We start from the raw sequence: 26185 nt of genomic DNA, 5'->3' as shown, positions 1-26185 counted from the left end.
GAAACAGTTTTGGTGGCAACTTGGAGTGAGGGTTAACACAGAGCACCTGCTCGGTGTCTGGCACTGTGCTGGCGCTTTACACAAATCACCTCACCATCCTCCCCATTACCCTCTGGGGGCACGTTCATTATACCAGTCTTATAATAAGGACACTGAAACTCAGAGAGGTCGGATAACTTGTCCAAGGTAATATAACTGATAAATAAAAGTCAAATACAATTGTTTTTCATGTACTTTATCCACTACCCAATCCTACCTCTGACAAAATCCAGCCTTTTTTTCACTGTAACACACTATGGCAGATAGGGCTGGCTACAAACTTCAACCTTCAGCAGGGGGCACTAGAGTATCTTCATTTGCAAAATGAAGTACATATCCCCAAACACATACTAACAGTTATACTGAAGAATATGGTCTTTTCACTGACCTGACTCAAGAATTGTTACTATATTGTTTTTAACTCATTTAATCAGACTGCTGATAAAAAAAAAAAAATCACGTTGACTCTTAGTAGCTTTTAGGTTTGTTTTTTTTTAAATGTATTTATTTATTTATTTATTTATGGCTGCTTTGGGTCTTCGTTTCTGTGCAAGGGTTTTCTCTAGCGTGGCAAGCGGGGGCCACTCCTCATCGCAGTGCGCGGGCCTCTCACTATCGCGGCCTCTCCTGTTGCGGAGCACAGGCTCCAGACGCTCAGGCTCAGTAATTGTGGCTCACGGGCCCAGCCGCTCCGCGGCACGTGGGATCTTCCCAGACCAGGGCTCGAACCCGTGTCCCCTGCATTAGCAGGCAGATTCTCAACCACTGCGCCACCAGGGAAGCCCCTAGCTTTTAGTTTTAAGAAACTCAGTATACAGTTGGTTTCATTTACATACCCAGATATATGATAATAGTTAACTGAAATTTTACTAAACATATGTAAAGTATACTCAGAGATATACAAGACAAAAAAATAGACTCACACTTCCAATACATTAAAGCATCTTGAAAGAGGGCTCTCTGGTCTCCAATTCTAATCCAGAGATGTTAAAATGAAATAAGACGTCCTTTCTTCCATTTGATGTGTGTACCCTGTATTAATTATGGAATTATGGCATTACATTCTATTAGAGTTCCTAAATGGAGACTGACATTGTTTCTGGGCAAGTTTGATCTCCCCTGAAGGGGTAGACGCCTTCATGTTAGAAGGACACAATTTCTCAAAGAAGGAACCAAAACCTGAAAGGAAGGTGGGGTTTAGGCAGGATCTAGGTCTATAGTTGGAGAAAAGTCCTATGAGTGGGGTCCTTCTAAGTTGTCCCTCACCCAGGAGTAGCCACAGAACTGGGTCAAGACAGGAGAGCAAGCCATATCTTATGAGTCAGATCATGGGTGACTCGGTTTATTTCTACTTTATTATGTCAGAACCTTTCAAGAATCCTTTGAATGTTCTACCTTTGTTCATCTGTACTACAAAGATATCAGGAAAGATTGGAGAGTGAATCTGACTTAAAAGAATTAAAAGGGAAACAGTATCCCTTGATGACAGAGTGGTGGTGGTGATAAGGAAAAGAATCACAAGTCCCTCCAAGAGGAAGGTGAGTCCAAGAAACAGGAATGTCATTCCCTTCCCACAGGGATGCTCCCTTCATTGCCAACCTTAGCAGGTCTAGTTTCCATTTTAACAAGGAAGGTGGAAGTTTCCTCAGAGATAACCTTCAAATGAAATCATCCTTCTATGTAATAAGATGCTGCATATCTTCACACATCTTTCTGTCCATATTAATATAAAAGAGAAAATTGTATTCCTTCCTTCTGTATATTATTTGTAACCTGCTCCTAGTCTCAAAAAAGAAACTCTTAGATATAAATTATTTTCTTAAAGATAAAACAAACTGGGAAGGGAATAAAAGGATATGAGAGAGTCTGCCGTGGAAAAAGTTTGGCTATCCAGCTTCCTACACCTACAAATGGATTGTTAGAAAGGCAAGAACACAATAGCTACCACAGTGCCCCTGTACAAGACAGATACTTTATAAATGATTATTAAATGAATGCAGTCCAAATCTTCCTAATGTGATTCCCCACATTTCTGTGTAAAAGGTCCTCTTGTTAATGTTAAAATTCTCATAGACACTTTATATCATGTTATATCAAGCCAGTGCTTGAGAAAATATAAGAGAAGCTATTATAAATTCAATAATGGTATAAATAAATATCACAACAGCATCTAAAAATAGTATATACTATTTTTAATAGTATATACTTCGTAGGAAAATGGATTCAACACAATTCTACAGTGTTCAGGAAGCCTCCTTTCCCCTGACCAAAGACTTTGGACCCCAAAAGGAGAATCACATTCTAAATTACCAAAATTCTATGACATCAAAATATTCTCTGCTCTACTACTAAAACAAAGGTGAAGATATCCTGCCCTTAAGAACACCTAAAACATTCCAGTAAATCAAGAAATAACATGTTTTGTCAAACAATAGTCAGGTGTTTCAGCAGAGGAAGATTCTGGCATCATCTGTTGGCTAAACAGCTCTGTGAGAGCACCACACGATCAATAACTTCCTGTGGCTTCAGGAAGCTCTGTACCACTAGAATTACCTGACCACAGTTTAAGCTCTCAAATTAGAGATAAAGTGTCACTGCAATTATTAAATATCTAAATTTTAGTAAATGTTACATCGTCAGAGGGCGCTGTTGTATAAGTATTGGGTTGGCCAAAAAGTTCGTTCGGGTTTTTCAGCGTTAATAAAAACCCGAACGAACTTTTTGGCCAATCCAATAGTAAAGTAGGAGAACCGTTAGGTTTTAAATATTAGATTCATAAAATTTTAGGACAGGAAAGGAACTTAAATCTCAAGTCCAAACTCTTAAATGAAAAAACCTGAGATACAAAGATGTCAATTATTTTACATCTTTCTTTTTAAATAAAGAAATATTCACGTAGTTTAAAGTCAGGGTTCAAATGCATGCTGTTAGAAGTCAGACTAGTGATTACCCTTGTGGGGGAAAGTCACTCTTAAAGAGCATGAGAGGATTCTGGATTTAGGATGGTGCATTTTTCTATACCTATAAGATAATTAGCAAATGGATTTGTAAACACTTAAGATCTCCTTTAGGATACATGTATTATGTACATATGATGTTTATATTTCTATTTCACTATAGTCATATGTAAATTATACTAAATCACATTTACATTAAATTTTTCTTCAGACTATACTACAAAGCTACAGTAATCAAGACAGTATGGTACTGGCACAAAAACAGAAATACAGATCAATGGAACAGGATAGAAAGCCCAAAGATAAATCCACACACATATGGTCACCTTATTTTTGATAAAGGAGGCAAGAATATATAATAGGGAAAAGACAGCCTCTTCAATAAGTGGTGCTGAGAAAAATGGACAGCTACATGTAAAAGAATGAAATTAGAACACTCCCTAACACCATACACAAAAATAAACTCAAAATGGATTAAAGACCTAAATGTAAGGCCAGACACTATAAAACTCTTAGAGGAAAACATAGGCAGAACACTCTGGGACATAAATCACAGCAAGATCCTTTTTGACCCACCTCCTAGAGAAATGGAAATAAAAACAAAAATAAACAAATGGGACCTAATGAAACTTAAAAGCTTTTGCGCAGCAAAGAAAAACATAAACAAGATGAAAAGACAACCCTCAGAATGGGAGAAAATATTTGCAAACGAAGCAACTGACAAAGGATTAATCTCCAAAATTTACAAGCAGCTCATGCAGCTCAATATCACAAAAACAACCCAATCCAAAAATGGGCAGAAGACCTAAATAGACATTTCTCCAAAGAAGATATACAGATTGCCCACAAACACATGAAAGGATGCTCAACATCACTAATCATTAGAGAAATGCAAATCAAAACTACAATGAGGTATCACCAGGTGAGGTATCACCTCACACCAGTCAGAATGGCCATCATCAAAAAATCTACAAACAATAAATGCTGGAGAGGGTGTGGAGGAAAGGGAACCCTCTTGCACTGTTGGTGGGAATGTAAATTGATGCAGCCACTATGGAAAACAGTATGGAGGTTTCTTAAAAAGCTAAAAATAGAACTACCATACGACCCAGCAATCCCAATACTGGGCATATACCCTCAGAAAACCATAATTCAAAAAGAGTCATGTACCACAATATTCACTGAAGCTCTATTTACAATAGCCAGGACATGGAAGCAACCTAAGTGTCCATCGACAGATGAATGGATAAAGAAGATGTGGCACATATATACAACGGAATATTACTCAGAAACAAAATTGAGTTATTTGTAGTGAGATGGATGGACCTAGAGTCTGTCATACAGAGTGAAGTAAGTCAGAAAGAGAAAAACAAATACTGTATGCTAACACATATATGGAATCTAAAAAAACTTTTAAAAATGGTTCTGAAGAACCTAGGGGCAGGACAGGAATAAAGACGCAGACATAGAGAGTGGACTTGAGGATACAGGGAGGGGGAAGAGTAAGCTGAGACAAAGTGACAGAGTGGCATGTACATATATACACTAGCAAATGCAAAATAGATAGCTAGTGGGAAGCAGCCGCATGGCACAGGGAGTTCAGCTTGGTGCTTTGTGACCACCTAGAGGGGTGGGATAGGGAGGGTGGGAGGGAGATGCAAGAGGGAGGAGATATGGGGATATATGTATATGTATAGCTGATTCACTTTGTTATAAAGCAGAAACTAACACACCATTGTAAAGCAATTATATTCCAATAAAGATGTTTAAAAAAAATTTTTTTTCATTCACTTAAAAATGTGTATTGAGTATTCATTAGTGACAGGCATTAGGAAAGAGAACGTAGTAAGATACAATTCCATCTCTCAAGTTTTGAATCTAAAAAAAGTGATGAGCATACTAATAAACAATCACAAGATGGTATGGTTTAAGTTCTATATACAAAGTGCTGTGGGAGCTTAGAAGTTACGTTCCGACCTGCAGGAATCATGCAAGGCTTCACCAAGGAAGTGGTATCTGAGGTGAACTCTGAAGAGTAACAAGAATTTTTTCAAGTACAGAAAAGCATGTCAAGCAAAGGGAGCATGAGGAACTCTGCAGAACAAGCATATTCAGGAACTGTTGTTGTTTGTGGCAGAAGATATATAGTTCATGAGGAGAAGAGATGGGAGATGAGATTAGATTCACCAGGCTGCCACCTGATGTACATAGGAAAATCTCCCTATAAAGAGAAACCTAACTGAAATCTGAGATTGCCTCTCTAAATCAACAGTGAATGAGATAGGTACGCTAGAAATAGAGCCTTAATGAGGCAGAGACTTTCGTCTGTTGTCTTAGCCCACTGCTAAGTCCCCAGTGACTAGAATAATGTCTGGCACATGGTAGAAGATCAATGACTATACACAGAATAAATCCACGCATGCATACATCCTAGCTCTGCAGTTGGTATTAAAACAAACCCAACACAGCTTCAGAGAACAGCATGACTCAAAGCAATGAGAATGGAAATCAAAGTTCTCAAGATCAAGTTTGTGAGGATTCATTTATTGCATGGGTCTGTTACTGGCTTTGGAAGAGTTGCAGAATGCTGTAGTCAGATGTGCCTTTTGCCCAGTAACAAATCACGTGCCTGAGGAAGAACCCCAGCATAAAACCTAAACCCGACTCATAACAGTTTAGCTTTATCCAGGCTGCTGAGGAACCAGGAACTGCATGCCCTCTGCTGGGAGGAGAAACAGGAAGATAAATACCTACAAATTAATACAGACAAAAGGCCAGCATCTAGGGAGGGGCAGGGGAAGGACTAATCAGCATTTTACTGAAGTATATAACCTAAAAGGTCAGGTATGACCTTGTGACAGGGTTATAGTCACAGTTTTTAGGGCTGTAAAGGACTTAAACCTGTGGCTCTCTGGCAGTGCACGGTTATTTAACCTGAATGACAGCTTCCTGTAAAATGTATATTACACTGGATCATTCAGCAACATACTAGTGTTCAGTATCCCCAAATGTGCTGCAAAATGTCGATTTGATCAATGTGTAAGATACTTTTTTCCACAAAGAGTTTTATGAAGAAGAAAGAAACATGGTAGAGGTATAATGCCCAAGGCAAAAAGTGATTAGAGGGAATAGTTGAGACTATAGGTGAGAGGGGGTTAGTGATGCTGGGAGATTCTGAGGAGACAGGAGAAAATGGGGTCAAGACACAGATGGAGGGATTTGATTTGGACAGGAGGAACCCCTCCTCCGTTGGGAGACAGACGGGTGCAGAAGGAACTACATCTCTAGGTGGAAAAGGAGAACACTGACGGGGTTCTGGCTAAAACGCCTCTCGTACAACAACTAAGTTTTTTAATCAGTGAAGTAGGGGGCAAGGCTATCTACTAAAAGAGAGTAAAAGGGCATAGTGTGGCAATGATTTGAAGATAGAGGTGAAAGTGCAGCATGGAAGAAGGAACTGATGCTCAGGCCTTCATAGGATCCCTGAGTTTAGAGACTAAATTTGCAGGTACAACAATCTGCCTAGTTGTGGGTTTGCTTCAACAGACATCCACCACCCAGGATAGGAGTAGAGAAGTTTACTGGCTGGATAAAACTAGGATAGGAATTTCATAAAGAGGCTGTGACAGAGAACAGGAGGCAAGGGAGTTGAGGTCATCCCTGATGTCCATGCAACCACGAATACCCAAAGCCATGAGGTCCTCTCCATCACAGGCAAATGCTGCCGACATCTGCTTGCTGAATTGCAAGGGAATCTGAACGAAGATATATTTATTCCATTTTAAAAAGTGAAAAATCTTGCCAGAACTCATATACAGTAATCCCCCCACATCCATGGTGGGTACATTCCAAGACCCCCAGGAGATGCCAGAAACTGTAGGTCGTGCTGAACCCTATACGGTCAGCAAACCCAATATAGTCAGCCCTCCATATCCACAGCTGTGGAACCTACAGATACAGAGAGCCAACTGTATTATGCCATCGTATGGTACGATATATAAGGGCCTTAAGCATCCGTGGATTTTGGTATCCACGGAGGGGTCCTGGAACCAATTCCCTGTGGGTACAATGGGAACATATTCTATGTTTTTTCGCATGCTAACAGATGGGTAGCATATACAGCATGGATACGCTAAACATAGGGATGATTCAGGTCCTGGCAGGAGAGAGCAGAAGGTGTGAGATTTCATCACACTACTCAGAACAGCACACAATTTAAAACTTATGAATTGTTTATTTCTGGAATTTTCCTTTTAATATTTTTGGACCAAGGTTGACTGCAGGTAACTGAAACTGTGGAAACGAAAACCGCAGATGAGGGGGACAAACTAATGTTTTTCTCCCTTTATGATGGAAGAGATGGAGGCTGGTATCTGGTAAAAGGTAAAATGATAAAGAATCCCACCCCCACCCCCAAAAAGGCAAAACCATGCTTCTCAAGTACAGGATACAGACCTGTGTATGTATGTAATTTACAGTCCAATCTTCCGTATTCCCCCTCCTCTAAGGGATGGTCCTCCTGCAGAGGGCTGTGATGACTTCCCAAATCTACTCTTCTCCAACTGAGCAAAATCCCAGTTCTTACCCATATAACATGATTTCTAAAATCTTCACATCCTAGTTCAATTATCTTCCCTTTCATGGATGGTGTGCCCAGAATTGAGCACAATGCATGAAATGTGGTCTAAGGAAGTGCCTTGCTCACCAATGGCTAGAAATAAATAACTTGTGAGTATGTTTATAGATATAGCTCCACTAATGCAGCCTACTTTAAATTGAGAGTCAGGGAAGGTGTACTGGGTTGAATAATGTCTCCCCCAAAATTCATGTTCTTCCCGGAACCTCAGAAAGTGACTTTATCTGGAAATAGGGTCATTACAAATATAATTAATTAAGATGAGGTCATGTTGGAATAGGGTTGGCCCTTAGTCCAATATAACTGGTGTCCTTATAAGAAGAGAAGAAACACAGAGACAGATACAGAGAGAAGGCCATGTGAAGACACGGACATACAAAAGAAAGACAGCCACGTGATGACAGAAGAGGACACTGGAATTATGCAGCTGCAAGCCACTAAGGATTGCCAGCAACTACCAGAAGCTAGGAGAGAGATGGAACAGATTCTCCCTAGGAGGAACCAATCACACCGACCTTGATTTTGAACTTCTGGCCTCCAAAACTGTTAGAAAATAAATTTCTGTTGTTTTAAGCCTCCCAGTTTGTGGTACTTTGTTACAACAGCCCTAAGAAACTAACATAGATGGCCTCTCCGTGGAGGTGGCACTGTGGGTAAAGCCTGAAGAAGTCAGCCAGGGGAAGAACTCTAGAAAGAAGAAACAGAAAATAAAAAGGCTCAGAGACTTGCCATGTTGTAAAAACAGAAAAGAGACCACAGTGTCTGGAACATGGTGAACAAGGGGAAGCATTGTGGTATGGGAAGAGGCTCAGGGCCAGGTAGGCCACAGTAGGGAGTTTAACACAAAGAGCAGTGAGAAAGCCTTAAAGAGCTGTAGGAGTTATTCTGATCTATGTTTTAAAGAGATCGCTCTGGCTGCTCTGTGGAGACTGGCCTGGAGAATGAGATGATACAGAAAGGGAGAAGAGTAAACAGAAGGCTACTGAAAGGTCCACGTAAGAGATCATGGCAAGACTGATAAATAAGCCAGGTTTCTTCAGTCACTATATATATAATATATATAACATCATACACCACTTTCTAAAATCATAATACACCCAGGAGAGATCACGATGAAAAAAGACCCAATGTATGACATCAGTAGTACTTGCATAACAGCAATCAACAAAAGGAAGTCTTCTGAAGAGCTATAACCACCACTATTGTCCTTTAATAACTGATTCTGCACTGACCCTGACTCTAGGTATTCTAAATAGCAAGAGCCCCACTAAAATGGTGAAAGAGTTCCAAGGCCATCAGGCTCCCAGTAGCATTTAATGGACGTGAACAAAGCAGATTTTACTTCTACCCTTTTCATCCAGAAACTATTTAAAGAAATTATACAACGTGAGAATGTAATTGTTCTCAAACCTGATGGTCTCTGTTCCTCTCTGGTGTGACAAAAGACATCAGGGACCACAATCTTTACCTGGTTACCTCTGTCAAATCAATAAACTACATTTTTAAAAAGTAGTATATACAAAGAAGATACTACTACACAATGCTAAAATGCATCTCCTCCTCTCCCACAAAGGACCTTCTGTGAATCACACTGTGAGAACTGCTGAAACAGAAAACTTACAGCATTCTCTCTTTAGAGATTGCTTTAAAGAAATAATTTTTTATTACACTGACTAATACATGACTTTAAACGCTTTTAGCATTCCAAAAAATTAAACTTTACAAAATGCCCACATGAAGATCATACACAAAAGGAAGCAACTGAAGAAAGTAGCAGCCTGAGCTTTTTCCTTCTGGGGAACTCCAACATCCAATTTTCAGTCCTGGTTTCACTATAAGGTGGCCTCTAGAGACTCTTAATCATCATCTTAAAAATACACTCTACAGACTACTCATTGTTTTCAGCATTCATCCGGTCTGAATGATAAGGGCGCTGTAAGAAAGATAAAGGAAGGGAAAAGGATATCCTCAGCTGAAACCAAAAAGCTCAGAACAATGACAGCAAGTTCAAACAGGACCAAGTTGCTCCTTGATTACTTTCAGGTGCTTTTGTCATTAGGCCACAGTCCTGCATAGCAACTGCCCAGAGCTAATAGGATATATAGATAAATGACAGTCAGTGTTTACAGTCATTCATTCATTTAACAAGTATTTCTTGAGTGCCTACCAGGGGTTAGTGCTAGAGATACAACAGTGAACAAGCTAGATATGGTCACTGCCCTCACACTGCTTATAGTCTAATGAAAGAAGCAGATAATAAACAAGCACATACACAAATAAAGAAACACTTAAGAGGGACTTCCCTGGTGGCTTAGTGGTTAAGAATCCACCTGCCAATGCAGGGGACTCGGGTTCAATCCCTGGTCCAGGAAGGTCCCACATGCCACGGAGCAACTAAGCCCGGGCGCCACAACTACTGAGCCTGCACTCCAGAGCCCACGAGCCACAACTACTGAGCCTGCGCTCCAGAGCCCACAAGCCACAACTAGTGAGCCTGCAAGCCACAACTACTGAAGCCCACACACCACAACTACTGAAGCCCGCGCATTCTAGGGCCCGCGTGCCGCAACCACTGAAGCCCGCACGCCTAGAGCCCGTGCTCTGCAACAAGAGAAGCCACCGCAATGAGAAGCCCGCGCACCGCAACGAAGAGTAGCCCCTGCTCACCACAACTAGACAAAGCCTATGTGCAGCAATGAAGACCCAATGCAGACAAAATAAATAAATAAAATAAAATATAAAATAAAATAAAATAAATTTTAAAAAGAAGAAACACTTAGAAACTGTAATTGTGCAGGTTTGACTCTGACAGAGAATAACAGAGATAGACCTAATTTTAATAGGGTGATCAGAGAAGGGGTCTCAGAACAGGCAATAGTTAATTAAGCCTTTAATCTCCACAGCCTTCTAGTTAGGTATGTCAACTGTGTGAAAAGGGGATTCTATTCAATGCCACTTCTTCCACAAAGCATTCCTTGGTCTTCCTGCCTTCTTTGTGCTTCCATGGTAATTTTAGCTCTATTATAGTGCTTTTCAAATGTAGCCTTTGCACTGTAGTTACCTATTTACATGTCGTACACCTGCTATACTATTATAAACCCTAGACTAAAGTAACCCTATATAAGATGCTAGACTCTATTGATCAAAACCATGTGTATTATTCCCACCTGCCCTGTGAATAATGTAAGGCCTGCACTAAGGGCTAAATGTACATTCTCTCACTTGTTCGTCACAGGAACCCTATGAAGTGAAGAGGCTGCATTTTTTCCCACCATGCCATACTGCCTCCCCTTTCTTGTTCATGTCTGAATCCCCACAGCACAAAGTACAGTGGGCACAGGACTTGCTCCATCAATGACTGCTGAGTTGAATTGAGCAGAAAAAGTGAGAAGTGTGATGTGACACCAGGAGACCAAGTAACCCAGGCTGGACTTGGGCTATACCAGTTAACTCTGCTCCAGGCCCTTGGGGCCACCAGTGAGGCTCTGTTAGCTTTCTATCAGGTGTGTTAGCCTCAGGAAATGTGAAGAGATCCTAAAATTACCAAGTTAAAATCGTACTCAACTGTGAAAGAGCAGAAGAGTGGCAAACAGAGGTGACCATGATAAATATTGATTCTCCTTAGCAAGGACAAGGCCCTTTAATACCCCATCACTTCCTGAGTGCCTACTTCATGTGTCTGGCTATACTGGCTACAACGATAAAAAGCACAGTCTTTGCTCTCAAAGAGGACACAGTCTAGTGGAAACAAGCGAGTAAAGAAACTATTTCTACACAAGGGATGCATATTATGCACAGGATGCTTGTTATGGCAGCCAAGAGGAGACACAACCCAACTAACTGCTGGTACAGGAGGCTAGAGAAGAGGCAAACTCAGAGAAGCTGACAATGCCTGTGCTGGGACCCTGCCCACCTCTTTTCCAACCTCATCTTCTGCCACTTGCCCCTCTCATAATTCAGAAATCATTTGGATATAATATGCTTTCTCAAGTCTTCAAAATTCAGAAATCATCTGGATATAACATGCTTTTTCATAATATCTGGATATAATATGCTGCACACAGATTTACCCCTGCCTGGAATGTCCTCCTCCCTCACGTCATTACAGAAAACTCCTACTTCACCCTCCATCCATCCAGGTGTTCACTCAAGCACTGTCCCCTCTGTAAAGCCTTCCAAGACAACCCCAGGTCCAGAGGAAAGTGCTCCTATCCAGTGGAAAAAGCCCTGCTCTGTAGTCTGGCAATCCTGAGTTGAAATGCTGATTGTACCACTTTCCAATGAGGTAGATTCCAGCAAATATTTTCACATCTATGAACCTCAGTTGCCTCATTTCTAAAAGGGGCTACTAATATCTTCCTGACAAGGTTGCCAGGATTCAAGTATGTATACAAATCCCTGACCACAGTAAAGGCTCAAAATTTATTGCATTATAGCAAATAACCCCTGAGGATTGATGGCCATCAATAATTTTATTTTTTGTATTTAAAAAAACACACACAAAAGTACATTACAACCATATGGATATTGTTACAACATTTAACATGTGACCCTGGGGAACCTAAAAAGCAATTTGACAATGCATTTTCCCCAGGTATAATTCTGTCTTTACTAAGGCAGTAAAAATCATGCAAGATAGCCTTTACATAAAGGATCTTCTATAAGAGAAAAGAGCTGCCAGAAAGTATATAACCAAGAAAAGCTTCACCTCAAAGGCTCATTTCATTTAAAAAAGAAAGGAAGGAAGGGAGGAAAGAAAGGAAGGGAAGGAAAAAATCAGTGGAAAAGAAACAGCACATTCTTAGGAAAATTATTCAGGGGTCAGAATTACAGTCTGTCAACACTACTTACTATAGGATATCCCCTCCCTTGGGACTTCCCTGGAGGTCCAGTGGTTAAGACTCCACAGTCCCAATGCAGGGGGCCCAGGTTTGATTCCTGGTCAGGGAACTAGATCCCACATGCTGCAACTAAGACTTTGCACAGCCAAATAAATAAATGTTTAAAAAAAAAAAAAAAAAGAATATCCCCTTCCTTTAAAACTATAATTCAAGAAGTCTGCAATGAAAAGGTAATTACCACCATTTGTAAGTGATGCTGTTTTCATCTCATAGCATAGTACCTCTTAGAGTTCCCCATTTTAAAAAGTCTTTTTTGTTCATTCCCAAAATGGATGAGTATTAAACAAGAAATAAATCTTCTCCCTTACAGTATCCTGCTTTTGCTCCTTAGTATTTAGAAATACAATCCAAGTCAGGAAACCTCAATTACAAGCCCTGCTATTATGCAAGCACATAAACACTAAGGAAGAAAACAAATAAAGAGGAAATGAATGTGTGTTATTCCCACCTGCCCCTGTGAAAGGAAAAACCCCTGAAAGGAATGATTTAACTACCAAAGGAAAAATCTGTAAGACTACTAAGGGATACCCAAGTCCCCAAGTCCCTTCTTCCCCAAACAGAATCATCTTCCTACAGTAGGAATAGTTTTCACCATGCAGGTCTTTCTCCTCTGAACCCTCATGCTATATACCTCTCCTGCAATACTTTACACTCACCCTTAGTAAAGATTTTTGCTTCCAGGACTTAACCTCTCCATTACAAGAGAACGATTTATCTTTGTAAGGTCCATCTAGTCTAGATTAGTGTTTTATAAAATGGAGGTTGTGATCCATTAGTGGGTTATAAACTCAATTTAGTGGGTCACAGTCAGCATTTCTCTTTAACAAAATTGCACATTATTCAGCAAGCTAGCTACAGAATCTATGTCTACCAAGAAATTTTAAAAATCTAATAGCTTGAATCATTATGCTCCTATGGGTGTATTAATTCTAAGGCTTTCTACTTGAGGGATAGCTACCTATTAAATCACATTCCAAGATGTAATTATAATTCAGGCAACAAGAGCCATTTCACAAAGCAGACCACAGTTAACAGCCAAATGAATGCTACAGACATTAAGTACTAGGGAAGCCCAGGGAAGGATAGCTCATGCTAGGCTAGGTCAGTTGGGGAAGGTTTCCCTGAGAAAGTGAGGCTTAAGCAGGGCCCAGTAAGATCTGGATTGGAAAAGAGGAGAAGAGAAAAAAACACAGTGCCAGCTGGCCTGGACGGAGGCCTAAAGAACAGAGGAACTCAAGAGGCTATTGTAGTAGTTTACTTTGGGCCTACACAAGGTAATAATTCTGGGAATGTAAAAGAAGGGGCAAAAACTAGGAAGGAATCATGGACAGTCTTCATGATTGATTGGATTTTTGGCATGAAGGTGAAGGTGAGGGAATCAAATGATTCAAAAGTTTCCTATTCTGGGTGACCAAGAAGAGAGTAGTACCATTAACAGTAATGTGAAAAAAACAAAGGCGTTTTAGAAGGGAGTCTCATGAAAAATGTAATAAAACATTAATATTTGTTATAAAAGTTTATCTTATTCTGAAGGCTTATACCTCTGAGTTGTACCTAGGTAGCCCCATATGAGGGATACTAAGCAATATAAGTAGCATCCTATTCTTAAGGCACTCATTACCTGGAAGAACCAAGGCTTGACACTCAGCCAGTTCTTAAAATATTAAAACACTTCCATACCTGTTGGCAAATAATTACCTTAGCACCTTGAGTGACACCGTCCCCTTCTCTGTGCCTAACTTCCCAGCTGCCCCAGTCCCTTCTCCACACCTACAGACCTAAAGAACTAACCTACAGCACTGCAAGAGGCCTCAGCTCTATGACCAGTTTCTGCTTTGATTGGGCAGTGTCTATGCCGCGTTGGTAGCACTAGGCAAAATATAATAAAAGCAAGTGTTAACAGCATTCAGAAGACGGAGTAATCACTTCAGCTTGGGCCAGTTATTCATTCAAACAGCTATTGAGCACATACACTGAAGATACACTGATGGATGTGGTCCCAGCACTCAGGCTGCTCACAGGCTAATGGGAACACCAACATATAAACAAATCATTGCAATCCAGAGCAGTAGCACAGAAGTATCTATAGAGTGCAATGGGAGACACAAAGGGGATGAAGTCAATTACCCAGCCCATCGGAAGGAAGAAAAGCAGTCCCATAAAGTTTCACAGAGAAGGTGGTGCAAGACATGAGCAGCAAAGGATGAACAGGAGCGTGCCAAGCAGAGAAAGGAGAAAGACAAATCATTCCAAGCAGAGAGATACCAGCACTGTATAAACCACATCCCAGCATAGTGTGTACAAAACAATGAGATGACCAATGTGTAATGCATGACACAAAGTGTCAATAATAAATAACAAATATTAGAGATTTTTTTCCTAGCAGATTTATGTTTGTAAAGGTTGAGCCTAAAATGTATTTCCATTGTCTAAGCCTACACTAGCTAAGTCAGGGATGGGGCAGTCAAGATATCCGGAGAGGCATGGATTCAGTCAGTTTGGAATTTTAAAATGAAGTACATGGAATCTGCACGTCAACTAGAGTTGCCTGCACTTGTTAGATATGTGTAATCAAAGGTGAAGGAGGGACAGTAAATGAATTGGAGTATGAATTAGGAGCAAAAGACCAACAGAAGACCTCACTACTTTTCCAATTAACAAAAAAGGGCTTCCTAGAGGGAGACATTTTTTAACAGAAGGGAACAAGCGAGCGTTAAAACAAGCCAGACACCTCGAAAACTGAAGTATTTAAAGAATAAAGCTTTGCAGGAAGACCAACAGGAAAAAGTGTACATATATATTTGCCTTGAGTGTGGAGTAGAGAAAGGTCACATGAAGAATAGAGCCTACAGATAAATGACTATAAATTCAAATTAATAAAAGGATTTGGCAATGTTATAGAATTTGACTGCAAAAAGCCTTTCTGGAAATCTTTAAAAACCATGATCCATATTTTTTGCAAAGTAACTCCCCTAGCATCTCAGCCAACATCCATTTCACCATGGTAACACTCACATTCTTCAGAGATGGACCAAAGCACTGGGGGTATATAAGTAACAGCAACAGGATCTTCTATACCTTGCCTAAGGTCAGATATTTGCATTTAATGTCTGCAATAAAACAGGACATAATATGCAGTGTCATTCCATCAGCTCAGTCCCACATATACAGAGCTTGGTGCTGTGGCCTCCCAGATCTACAGATGAGTGAAACCCAAGATTGTTGCCTTTGAGGAGATCATGGAGAGATGCTCGGTAAATATGAATTCCCTTCTCTTTTAAAGCGTGGTCATTTTCTAGATATTTATATAGTCTAGACTATATAAAAAGGCAAACAACAAGCCTGTTTTGGTCTGCACTGGCTGCACCGGTCATGGTCATTCAAAGCCAATTGTTCAAGAGCAAGGAAGCATCCGACGCCAAGGAGAAGGGAGTCATCACCACTGCTTTCCAAAATTGTTGTATGAGCGGCTCCCTCAAAGGAAGAGGCCATCAGTGCTCAGGAAGTGACAGAGGTTTCCGACAGTTTTAAAGCACAGTGTCTGCAGTGTGACCCATGGTTCAAACTGCATAAACATAAAAATTAACTGACAAATGATAACAAGTACTTCCTCACTTTCCTATCTGATGAATCAGCCATTGTTTGGGTTGCAGTTCCTTGTTTAAATTAGGTTATTAAATCACAGTGATGCTGGCCAAACATGCTAGTCATAGGCTATCAGCAAAACTTATCAAAAATGCCAAAGCGTGTCAAGGCTTAAATACACACACACACAAACACACACAAACACACACGTGCTTTTACACTAATAAAATCTAACCAGTACCAAGGGCATCTTTCAAACACTTTGTTTTCTGTTTTTTGTTTTCCTCCTGAAAAACCACAAATGTTCTGTGATGTAGTGGAAAGAGAAGGGAATTTGAAGACAGATTTGAGTTTGAGTGCCAATTCTGCCATCTATTAGAGCTATCTGAACTTGAACAAGGTACTTCATGTCTTTGGGCTTGTTTTCTTACCTGTAAAATAAAAAATAATAATAATAATGATACCTATCCCAGATGTGTCTTGTGATGATTAACTTGGATAATACATTCATGCAAGTGCCCAGCAAGGGCTGGCAGGAAGTGAGAGCTTGGTGTATTATTAATATATTTTGCAGTGTATTATTAGCATGCACCTCCCAAGTCTGAAACCACTTCCAAAAACACACACGAACATACGCAATTTATATTATGTGTTTAATATTGCCACTTAGAAGGAAGAAATTAATATATGAAACCTTAGCAATTTGTTCTGAGTGTTCACTTAAAAAGCCATAACCTTGCAAAGTAAAATTTAAAATAAAATTTTTTTCAGCTCTCTTAGGTAATGACTTGGTGACAGTGAGAGCATGTTACACACCAAATACGTTGTGGTCTAGTATGGGATATGCTTTTGCTTTTGACTTTCTGTCCAGTTACCAGTAACCAATGCTAGGACAGTGCAATATATTTTTGGTACACATTCATTGCTGTATAAATTATGTAGCTCTGAGGAAAGGTACATACTGCAGCAATGAAACACGGTGGCTTTGGATACCTTATTTATTAAGAAATTTAAAATCATCTGTGATATCCCCTTCATCACTTCATATGCTGAAGATTATAAATCCACGTCTCAAGGAACTACTTATTTCCTCTTAGGTGGCAAAACAATGGTTCAAATAGCCGGCCATCTCATAAAACTGGTTAAAGAGATTAGCTTAAATTTTCAGTCTAATATCCTTTAAAACAATAACACTTTATCAAATAAACAGGAGCCTAGTACTATTATTCTAAACAGCGTGTTTAAAGATGAGACCAATATCCAGACTTTTAAAGAAAACAAAATGCATGGGTAGAGTCAACTAGACTTGACTCCCTAATCCAGGGACTGGGAGACTTTCAAAAACAGAGTGCCAAACAGTGACCTCTGTCCTCTGGAGTTACTGGGTAGGAGGGGGAACATGCAAGGACCTCTGCAAGTGAGTGGAAGATGAAGATATGGCAGGGACTGGTCCATGCAGCATAGATTAGGGACCTTTATATGAACTCTTACTTATTCCAAGCCAAATTTTGTACATGGACTGCTGAGAAAGCTTAAAATGGAGGATTCGCTAATGCATTTATGGTAAACTGTATTAAGCACCAAGCTTAAGGGGACAAAGTTCCACAGTAGTGACCTCATTACTTTATTCCCCGTGGAGAGTGCCTTTTTGTGATCATCAATGGAGGGCTCTTAACATCCTTTACTCTAGAATGTACAGAGCCACCCAAAAATATCTCATAGTACATTTTATCTCAGGTGTCATAGTCCTCTTCTGCTACTAACGTAGTTCCCATTCATTTTTTAAATTAATTTTTATTGGAGTAGAGTTGATTTACAACGTTGTGTTAGTTTCTGCTGTACAGCAAAGTGAATCAGTTATACATACACATATATCCACTCTTTTTAAAATTCTTTTCCCATGTAGGTCATTACAGAGTATTGAGAAGAGTTCCCTGTGCTATACAGTAGGTCTTATTAGTTATCTATTTTATATATAGTAGTGTATATATGTCGATCCCAATCTTCCAATTTATCCCTCCCCCCTCTCCCCACCCCGTAACCATAAGTTTGTTTTCTACATCTGTGACTCTATTTCTGTTTTGTAAGTAGGTTCATTTGTAACATTTTTTTTTAGATTCCACATATAAGCAATATCATATGGTATTTGTTTTTCTCTGTATGACTTACTTCACTCAGGATGACAATCTGTAGGTCCATCCATCTTTAACTGCAAATGACATTATTTCATTCTTTTTTATGGTTGAGTAATGTTCCATTGTATATATATACCACATCTTTAACCATTCCTCTGTCGATGGACATTTAGGGTGCTTCCATATCTGGTCATTGTAAATAGTGCTGCAATGAACACTGGGGTGCATGTATCTTTTTGAATTATGGTTTTCTTTGGGTATATGCCCAGGAATGGGATTGCAGGATTATATGGTAGTTAGAGCTACCATATAATCCTACAATCCCATTCATTTAAATTCTTCTTTCCATAACACAAAACCAAAGCCAGAAGAAAGTTCTGTATTGTTAAAAACTCTGTTATGCTTCTTTTTACTCTCTGAAATCACCCAACTTGCTGTTAAAAAGAGAACTGAAACTCCTCTTATTCCTCAACTTTTTTAATGTGTAATCTGGATTTCCTTAATATAATGTGACTTCCACAACTATCTCTAAATCAGACCATAAATTACAAAATCTTCTATCTATTCCAGAAATACAGCTATTACAGAGGCAACATGGAGTATGGGTTCTGATGACACCAAAGCTCAGTTTAAATCCTGGTGTTATCATTTATCAGCTATGTGATCACGAATAAAATTACTTCATCTCTGAGCCCTCTATTCCTCTGTAAAAGAGATGTAGTACCTCCGTGCAGGGTTAAAGATAAGTATATGAAGAGCACATATGCAGTACCTGTCACAAGGTGAACATGTTGTACTATGGTGAACAGAGCGGTGCTCTGTCCCAGCACCGACTCAACACCAAGTTATGTTCTTAAAGTCAATGAAAGCTTCAAAGAAGGAATACCCACACCATGTGTGTGTAAGTGGAAATAGTGACAACACTGACTTCACACTGTTGATCGTCCGCCTCTTGCCTCATCTTCTCTGCCCCCTGTCCCAGTCTTACTGACCTCCTTTCAATTCCTCCTACTCTTTCCTAAATTAGTATCTTGTACATGATACATCCTCTACCTGGACAGAAATCTCCATCACCTCCCTTCCCCTTGCCAACTCCTATTCAGCTTCTTGTCTCTGCTTTAACACCACTGCTGACCAGAGGAAGCCCTAATACCCAAGACTTAGGACCGTACCGTAGATTCCGCAGCAAACTACTTCCTTAAAACACACATCACACTTGTAATTACTTGTCACTATCTTCTTTCCCACTAAACTGTAAGCTTCATGATGCACGTTTTTGCTTTCCCCTTATCCCTAGCTATTGACACAGTATATGGCACATAGGGAGAGTTCAATAAATATTTGTTGAATGAATATATAACTGTGCTGCTTTACTCTATAAATGTTAGCTATCATAACTTCTATAGTAGTTATACTTTCATACATATAAATTGTATCATATAACCAAACTGCAGGGCTGCTCTGGGAAAAGTTCCTAAAGAAATCTGAGTTCAAAAAATCTGCCTTTTCCTAACCCCACATGGGCAGTCCTCACAATACAAGCAGCAAGAAAGAGATCATGAGCCTGAGAGAGACAGGGCAGCTGTTTCTCTCCAGTCACAGCACCGCAGGGCAACTTGGAACTAACTGACTCATACACAATAGACAGCAAGGATTTACAAATACACATAGTTAATTAGCCTCTGTTTGCAAATGAAAAGCCAAAACCATAAAAAGTACTCCCTTTACTTTAGCTCTCTAATAAACAAAGGCAGTACACAGCCACTACAGAAGCAGCTCTTAAGGAGATATTGTTCCTGATACATTCATTCTTCACCCTTCCCCTAGCCCACATCCACACACAAAGCAGAAAAAACAGGGGCTGCTGCACTCCCTCCCACGACTCCTTCTATGTAGATACTTTGGGAGAAGGGTCAGTACAGACAACCAGCTTCCAGATCATCCAAATAAGAGGATGAGAATAAGCAAGCCTGTTTTTATTTGCCTGGCTTCCTACCTTGTTCCCCCAAAGCCTTTTAGACAGTTGAGAATCAAGTTTCCACACTCTTTCCTACCCTATACATACACACCCCTTCCTTACCTCAACGTGCAGAGAAGCAGGAAAAGGGAAGGGGGAGATATAGATTCAAAAAACGTTTGTGCAGATGACACTCTAAGTAAAACAGTGTGCAGTATGCTGTGGAGGGGTATGGATCCTTCAAGACAGACTTCCTGCTTTAAAAGGGGAACAAAAGGTTTTAACGCAAGGCTAGAGTAAGACACATGCCATGAGAGAAGTACAAAGAAAGATCTGACCAATCACACACTTTCTGGGCGATTAAGAAATGGCTCCTGGAGGAGGCAGTGTCTGAGATGGGGCTTAAAAAATGCAAGGGGTTGATAAAGGAGGGAAGGGCCAGAGGAGAGGCATTCCAGGCAAAGAGACAATGTGGGTTAAAGCATAGAAACAGGAAAGGAATGGGCATGTGTGGAGAACAGATTAGCAAACTGGAAAGGTGGGTTGGAGCCAAAGGGTGGAAGGCCTCGAACATACAGGATTTTGTTCTTAATAAAGCAAACAATCAGGAATCATTGCAGGTCCTGAGCAGAAGAGAGGTTTGACTGGAGGGGAGGTAATTAATGTGGCCCATGGGGACTGCAGTGGAGGGGAAACTGTAGGTTGCAAGGAAGGCCAGTTAAGAGACTCTTCCAGTCCAAGAAGGCAATAATAGAAGCTGCAACAAAGCATGAGGGCCATACAAGTGAAAATAACAGATGTACTCTGAGAATGGAATCAACCTAACTTGTTGTTACAAAGAATATGGGAGAAAGAAGAGCCAAAAATACCTGACATTTCAAGCTTTAGGGACTTTATACTTTCTGCTCCCTCTCTGATCCAGTGTCCCTTCCTCAGGGAAACCTTCCTGAGATAAGCCTTTCCCAACCGCTGTACTCCATATTTACACATACATACCACCTTGCTTATTTCCTTCAAGGCAATCATTACAATCTATAATTATCTCATTTATTTCATGTTTATTTGCTTATTATCTACTTCCTAACCAGAAACTAAGCTCCACATGAGCAGTCCAACTATTGTCTCAAGAACCATGCCTGGCATATATGTAGTCCTCAATAATTTTTTTTAAATGATAATAGTGCCACCAGGAGAAAGTCATCATTTAACCAGATAAGTCTGGTTTTGAGTTAGAACTACAGATCCAAGTAGAAATATAAGGAGGCAGAATGAGGTAGTAATTAAAACGCAGTTGGTGCCTCAGTTTCTCCATCTATAAATTGGGGACAGCAGTACCGAGACCTCGTGAGGTCACTGTGAGAATTAATGAGCTAATATATGTAAAGTGTTTAGAACACTGCCTAGTACATAGTAAGAGCTCAATAAATATTTTCTATTATTACTATTATGATTATTCTTAGAGAAATATGTCAAAAGTGAGACAGAGACAGATCGATCTACAATTATGGATTTGGGAATGATCTGCAAAGCAGCTGTGAGAGGAACCATGGGCTCCTATCTGTGAAAAGTACAGATAGGAGGGGTTGGAGACTTAGGGAAAATACATGCCTTGGTTCTACTTAGGTGGCCTGAATTCCTCCCCCTCTCTTTGAAACATGTACAATTCCTCTGGAAACCTTTCTTCTTTCCTGTCACCCTCTTCTCCCCTTTCTTTCAGTAAAACCTTAGGTTGAAATGGGGTTATAAAGGGCCATTGTTCTTTTTTTCCTCTATCTCCACTCAAATGAGTTCTTCATCCTTGTTTCAGCTGTGTATGGAAGATAAGGATGTAAAATATTCAAGGTAAAAATGGCAAAGCAGCCATAGCCAGGCAACGAAAGAGAAATAAGAGTAGTCCGAGTGTTTACCCGGAGATGTGGTGCTGGGTGGTGCAGTCTGGAGTCCTGAGGCCCAGGTTCTGACACTGCCACATACTGCCTGTGTGAGCCAGGACAGGGCAACTGCTTTCTTTTTTTAATAATACTCTTTTTAAATGAATTACAAAACAATGCAGATTCATCACAGATAATGTGAAAAATACAGAAAAGTATAAAGAATAAAATGAAACATCACACATCTTTCCACAATTGTTACTATTTTAGTATATTTTCTTCTACTCTTTCTCTGTGCAGCTATAAACATATTTTTAAACATATCTGACCCTCTCAATTGGTAGTTGATTTTTCTCTCAAACCTCTCCCACCACTGGGCCTGGAGGTGGGATAGGTATTTCCATTGTTCCTAATTCTTCCTCCATCTTCCCCAATTCACTACCTTTAGATATTATGTCATCAAACTATAACACCCCACTACCCTTCTCGCTACAATCATCTACTGACCCCTGGTTCACTTCCTTTCATGCCTTGAAGATTTTAGCTCCTTGTTCACTGTTGCTCCAACGTAACTCCTTTCAAAACTCTTAGTGACTTCAATATCTTGGCCCTTTAGTTCCTTTTGCTCCTCTCCTCCAACGACCTTGTCCTTCACCTACCTTGTCACTAACCCATGGTCGAACCCTAGACCTTGTCATTCCCAGTAACTGTAATCCTGCCACACCCTCAATTTTAAGCATTCTACTTGCTCTATCTTTCCAGCTCATTCCCTCTTCTACTGTGATTCTCCAAATCCTTCAACCTCACATTATCCACCTTTTCACTGTCCCTCACCCCATCCTCACTCACCTCCCTACTTGACTTAAATTCTGTGGTCCATAACTCCTTTGCATACACCCCTCAGCTTCCATGTCTCTCTCTCTCATTTTGTTTTACTCATTTGGCAAAAGGGCAATGCTAGTTGAAAAGAATTCTCCACCAACCCCACACCCATACCCAAGAAACTGAATGTAGCTATAGAAACATACAGCCATGTCATGTGGTCTTACTAACTTGCATGAGACTTCACAACTGCCCTGCAATCAAACTCTGTTTCCCTAGTTCATCTGCCTTCCTTCTCTACTAGAGGAGTATATACGTTCTCTCTCCTCCTCACTGTCCTCATCCCCTACTACTCTCTCCCTTGGGCACATCCCTCCAGCCATACTGGCCTCCTTGCAGTTTTTCCCACCAGGCACACACCTACCTCATGGTTTTTGTACTTCCTCTTCCCAATGCTTTTAATGCTCTTTCCCCACTGCCTAGAATAGTGCCTAGCACATAGTAGGCACTTAAAAAAAATTGAGTAAATGAATCTGGAAATACATTGTACATTCAGTTTTCTATTTTGTTTTTTTCACATCATTAATTCATGACTATTTCTCCACATCATCAGATATACTTCAAGACCATCATTTTTAACAGCTAATAATATTCCATTTAATGGATACACCACAAATCACTTACAATGATATATTTACAGTGAAAAACCAGGAGATTTACAAGTAGGATATTTTGGATGTTTCCTTCTTTGATCTTTTTGAACCTTGGTAGTTTCACATCTAAAAATGAGGATGATATCTACCTCACAGGATTGTTGTAAAGACTGAATGTGGAATATAGATAGATACAGAGACGTCAGTTTTGTTACTACTGCTTACAACACAGAGGCATCATGGTGTCAACTGAATGAAAGGTCATAGATCTTGGAAGCAACAGATTAAAATATAACTCACAATATTGTCCCTTAATAGCTTGATCGAGACATTTAGCCTATATGAACCTGAATTAAGCCATCTGTTTTTAAAAGTGATTGTAATAATTAACCGGTATGTAAAATATTTTAGCATAATATCTGGCCCAGATTAGATAATCAATAAATTTCATTGTTCACTGCTCATAAACAATAACTAGGACTTTTCTTAAATTGTGAACTAGAAGAAAAAAAGATTTTTATATATTCCCAAATAAAATATATATTATCAATGCAGAATTTTCCTGTTTTGATGACCAATTATCTCATACCTACAAAGCACAAGTAAGATTTTTTATATAAATCCATATATTGATTGTTTCTTTTATTTTAAAAAAAAGCAAAACAATTATTTTTAATTACTGAATGACAATATGAATAAATGAATCCCCTTTTTTATTATGTGCTTCAATGTGTACATATATGTGTATATGTACATATATATGATGATGATAAGCTGAGCAAGAAAATACTAAGTAGACCAGCCTAACTTCAGGGCTATTTTTTGAAGCAATCTGTGAGTTGCAGCCATATATTGGGTTGGCCAAAAAGTTTGTTCAGGTTTTTCCGTAACATCAAATAAATGCCAAGACATTACAAATTTATTAGTGCTTTTCCATATTTTTCAGATACAAGTTAAGTATGTGCTATTGGAATGGTCAAAAAATGTAATGTGAAGTCCTCCAGAATGTAATCATCTCTGCCTCCCCAGGACCTAGCCTGGTGCTTGAAATATAAAAGGAATTGGATAAACATTTGAGTAGGTGGATGCGTAGGTGAGTAAGTGACTGATTAAGTATGGCACTCTTTAGTGCCTTCTCTCCTTCTAGGCACTCCAAAGTCAATACTTTTTGTCTCCCCACCCTGTCGTTAGAGAAAACAATGTAACCTGTTCTGACCAATGACTTATGAAAGGAAGTGACCTGTCATTTCCAGGCTGGAGCATTTATATTCTAGCACAAGCCTTCTACGTTCTTTCTCCACTGCTACATTGATCGTGAACGCATAGATTGAGAGGAAGCCTCTATCAGACCCTCAGCCTCTAAGTGAATGTAATGAGCAGAACCCTCTGCTCACCTGAATGGAAATACACTGTGAGTCATAAATTTTTGTTGGGTTAAATCACTGAAATTTTGGAGTTTTGTTACTGTAGCACAACCTAGCCTATCCTGCTTAGTACAACAAGCAGGGTAATGACGTTCATTTTAGAACTCGAAACTCATGAGTCTATTTTTAGAAAAACAAAATGGTACAGATAAGTGGTTTATCTTGAACATGTAACTTAACCTCTCTGTATGATAGTTCTCTCACCTATAAAGCTGGACAATAATAGCATCTACCTTGTAGGATGGCTATAGGGATTAAATAAGTGAATGTCTATTAAGTATTTAGCAGAGTATCTAGAGCATATAAAGCTTTCAATAAATGGTAGCAGATTATTATTATTATTAATGCATTAGACACTTATGCACTGCATATTTGAATTTACTCTCCCCCCCCCACTCTATATTCATTTTAATTTATAGCCAATTTTTTCCATTCAAAAAATCTTTATTAAGAAGTACTACGTAGAGGGTACCATGCAAGGCACTGGGAAGGAAAACAAATAACACATATCATCAGTTATTCTTCTTACCTATGGTTCTTCTTTCTTCTCCAATCCGCCTTCAACCAAGCAAACTTTAAAATCATAAACATAAATACAATGTTCTATGTTATAAATATGGTGTCAGTGGGAGAGCTAATTTTTAATTTAAAAAACATTTTACATGATTTCAGTCTGTATCTTACTCAAAGTTGACATGGAAAAATTGTTTAGGTCTGATTTACCAAAGGCAATTAATGGGTAGGGCAAAAAATAGAACTTGTGCTCACATCCCCACCACTCCTGATATCATGCCCTATAGACAGGAGGCAGTTGTGAACAGAATTACAGATGCATCAGAGATCAGCAGATCTAATCTTCTTATCTTACATATTAGTACACTGAGATCTAGAGCGAAGCAATTTGCCCAAGGTATCAATATTAACACAAGTTAGTGGCAGGGCTGATACTAGCACTCAAATTTTGAAAATGTTGTGTTTTATGTGGCTAAAGCACAAAGTCCCTGTAATATGCTGATGGATACAAACATGACAGTACAAAATCTAAAATTTTTGCTGAAATTACATTTTAGCATTAACTGATAAAATATTCAAAACTCTGCTATCAGAAAGACAGTGTTAGATTTACTATTAATATCAAGAAGAGAAGGTATTTGCAAAAACCTAAAAGGATACATTTATTATCATATGTTTTCCCCTCCACAATT

The 26185-nt window shown here is 39.5% G+C and overlaps 1 protein-coding gene across 3 annotated transcripts in view; it reads right to left on the bottom strand.

The window, feature by feature from the left end:
• The window catches only part of PRCP (prolylcarboxypeptidase), a 70159-nt gene that overhangs the window by 37210 nt on the left and 6764 nt on the right, over positions 1 to 26185 (bottom strand). The window lies entirely within an intron of this gene.

Source organism: Eschrichtius robustus, chromosome 11 (assembly GCF_028021215.1).
Source record: "Eschrichtius robustus isolate mEscRob2 chromosome 11, mEscRob2.pri, whole genome shotgun sequence".
NCBI lineage: Eukaryota > Metazoa > Chordata > Mammalia > Artiodactyla > Eschrichtiidae > Eschrichtius > Eschrichtius robustus.
Note: the sequence above shows the minus strand (reverse complement) of the source record. Positions and strands in the feature narration are given on the sequence as shown.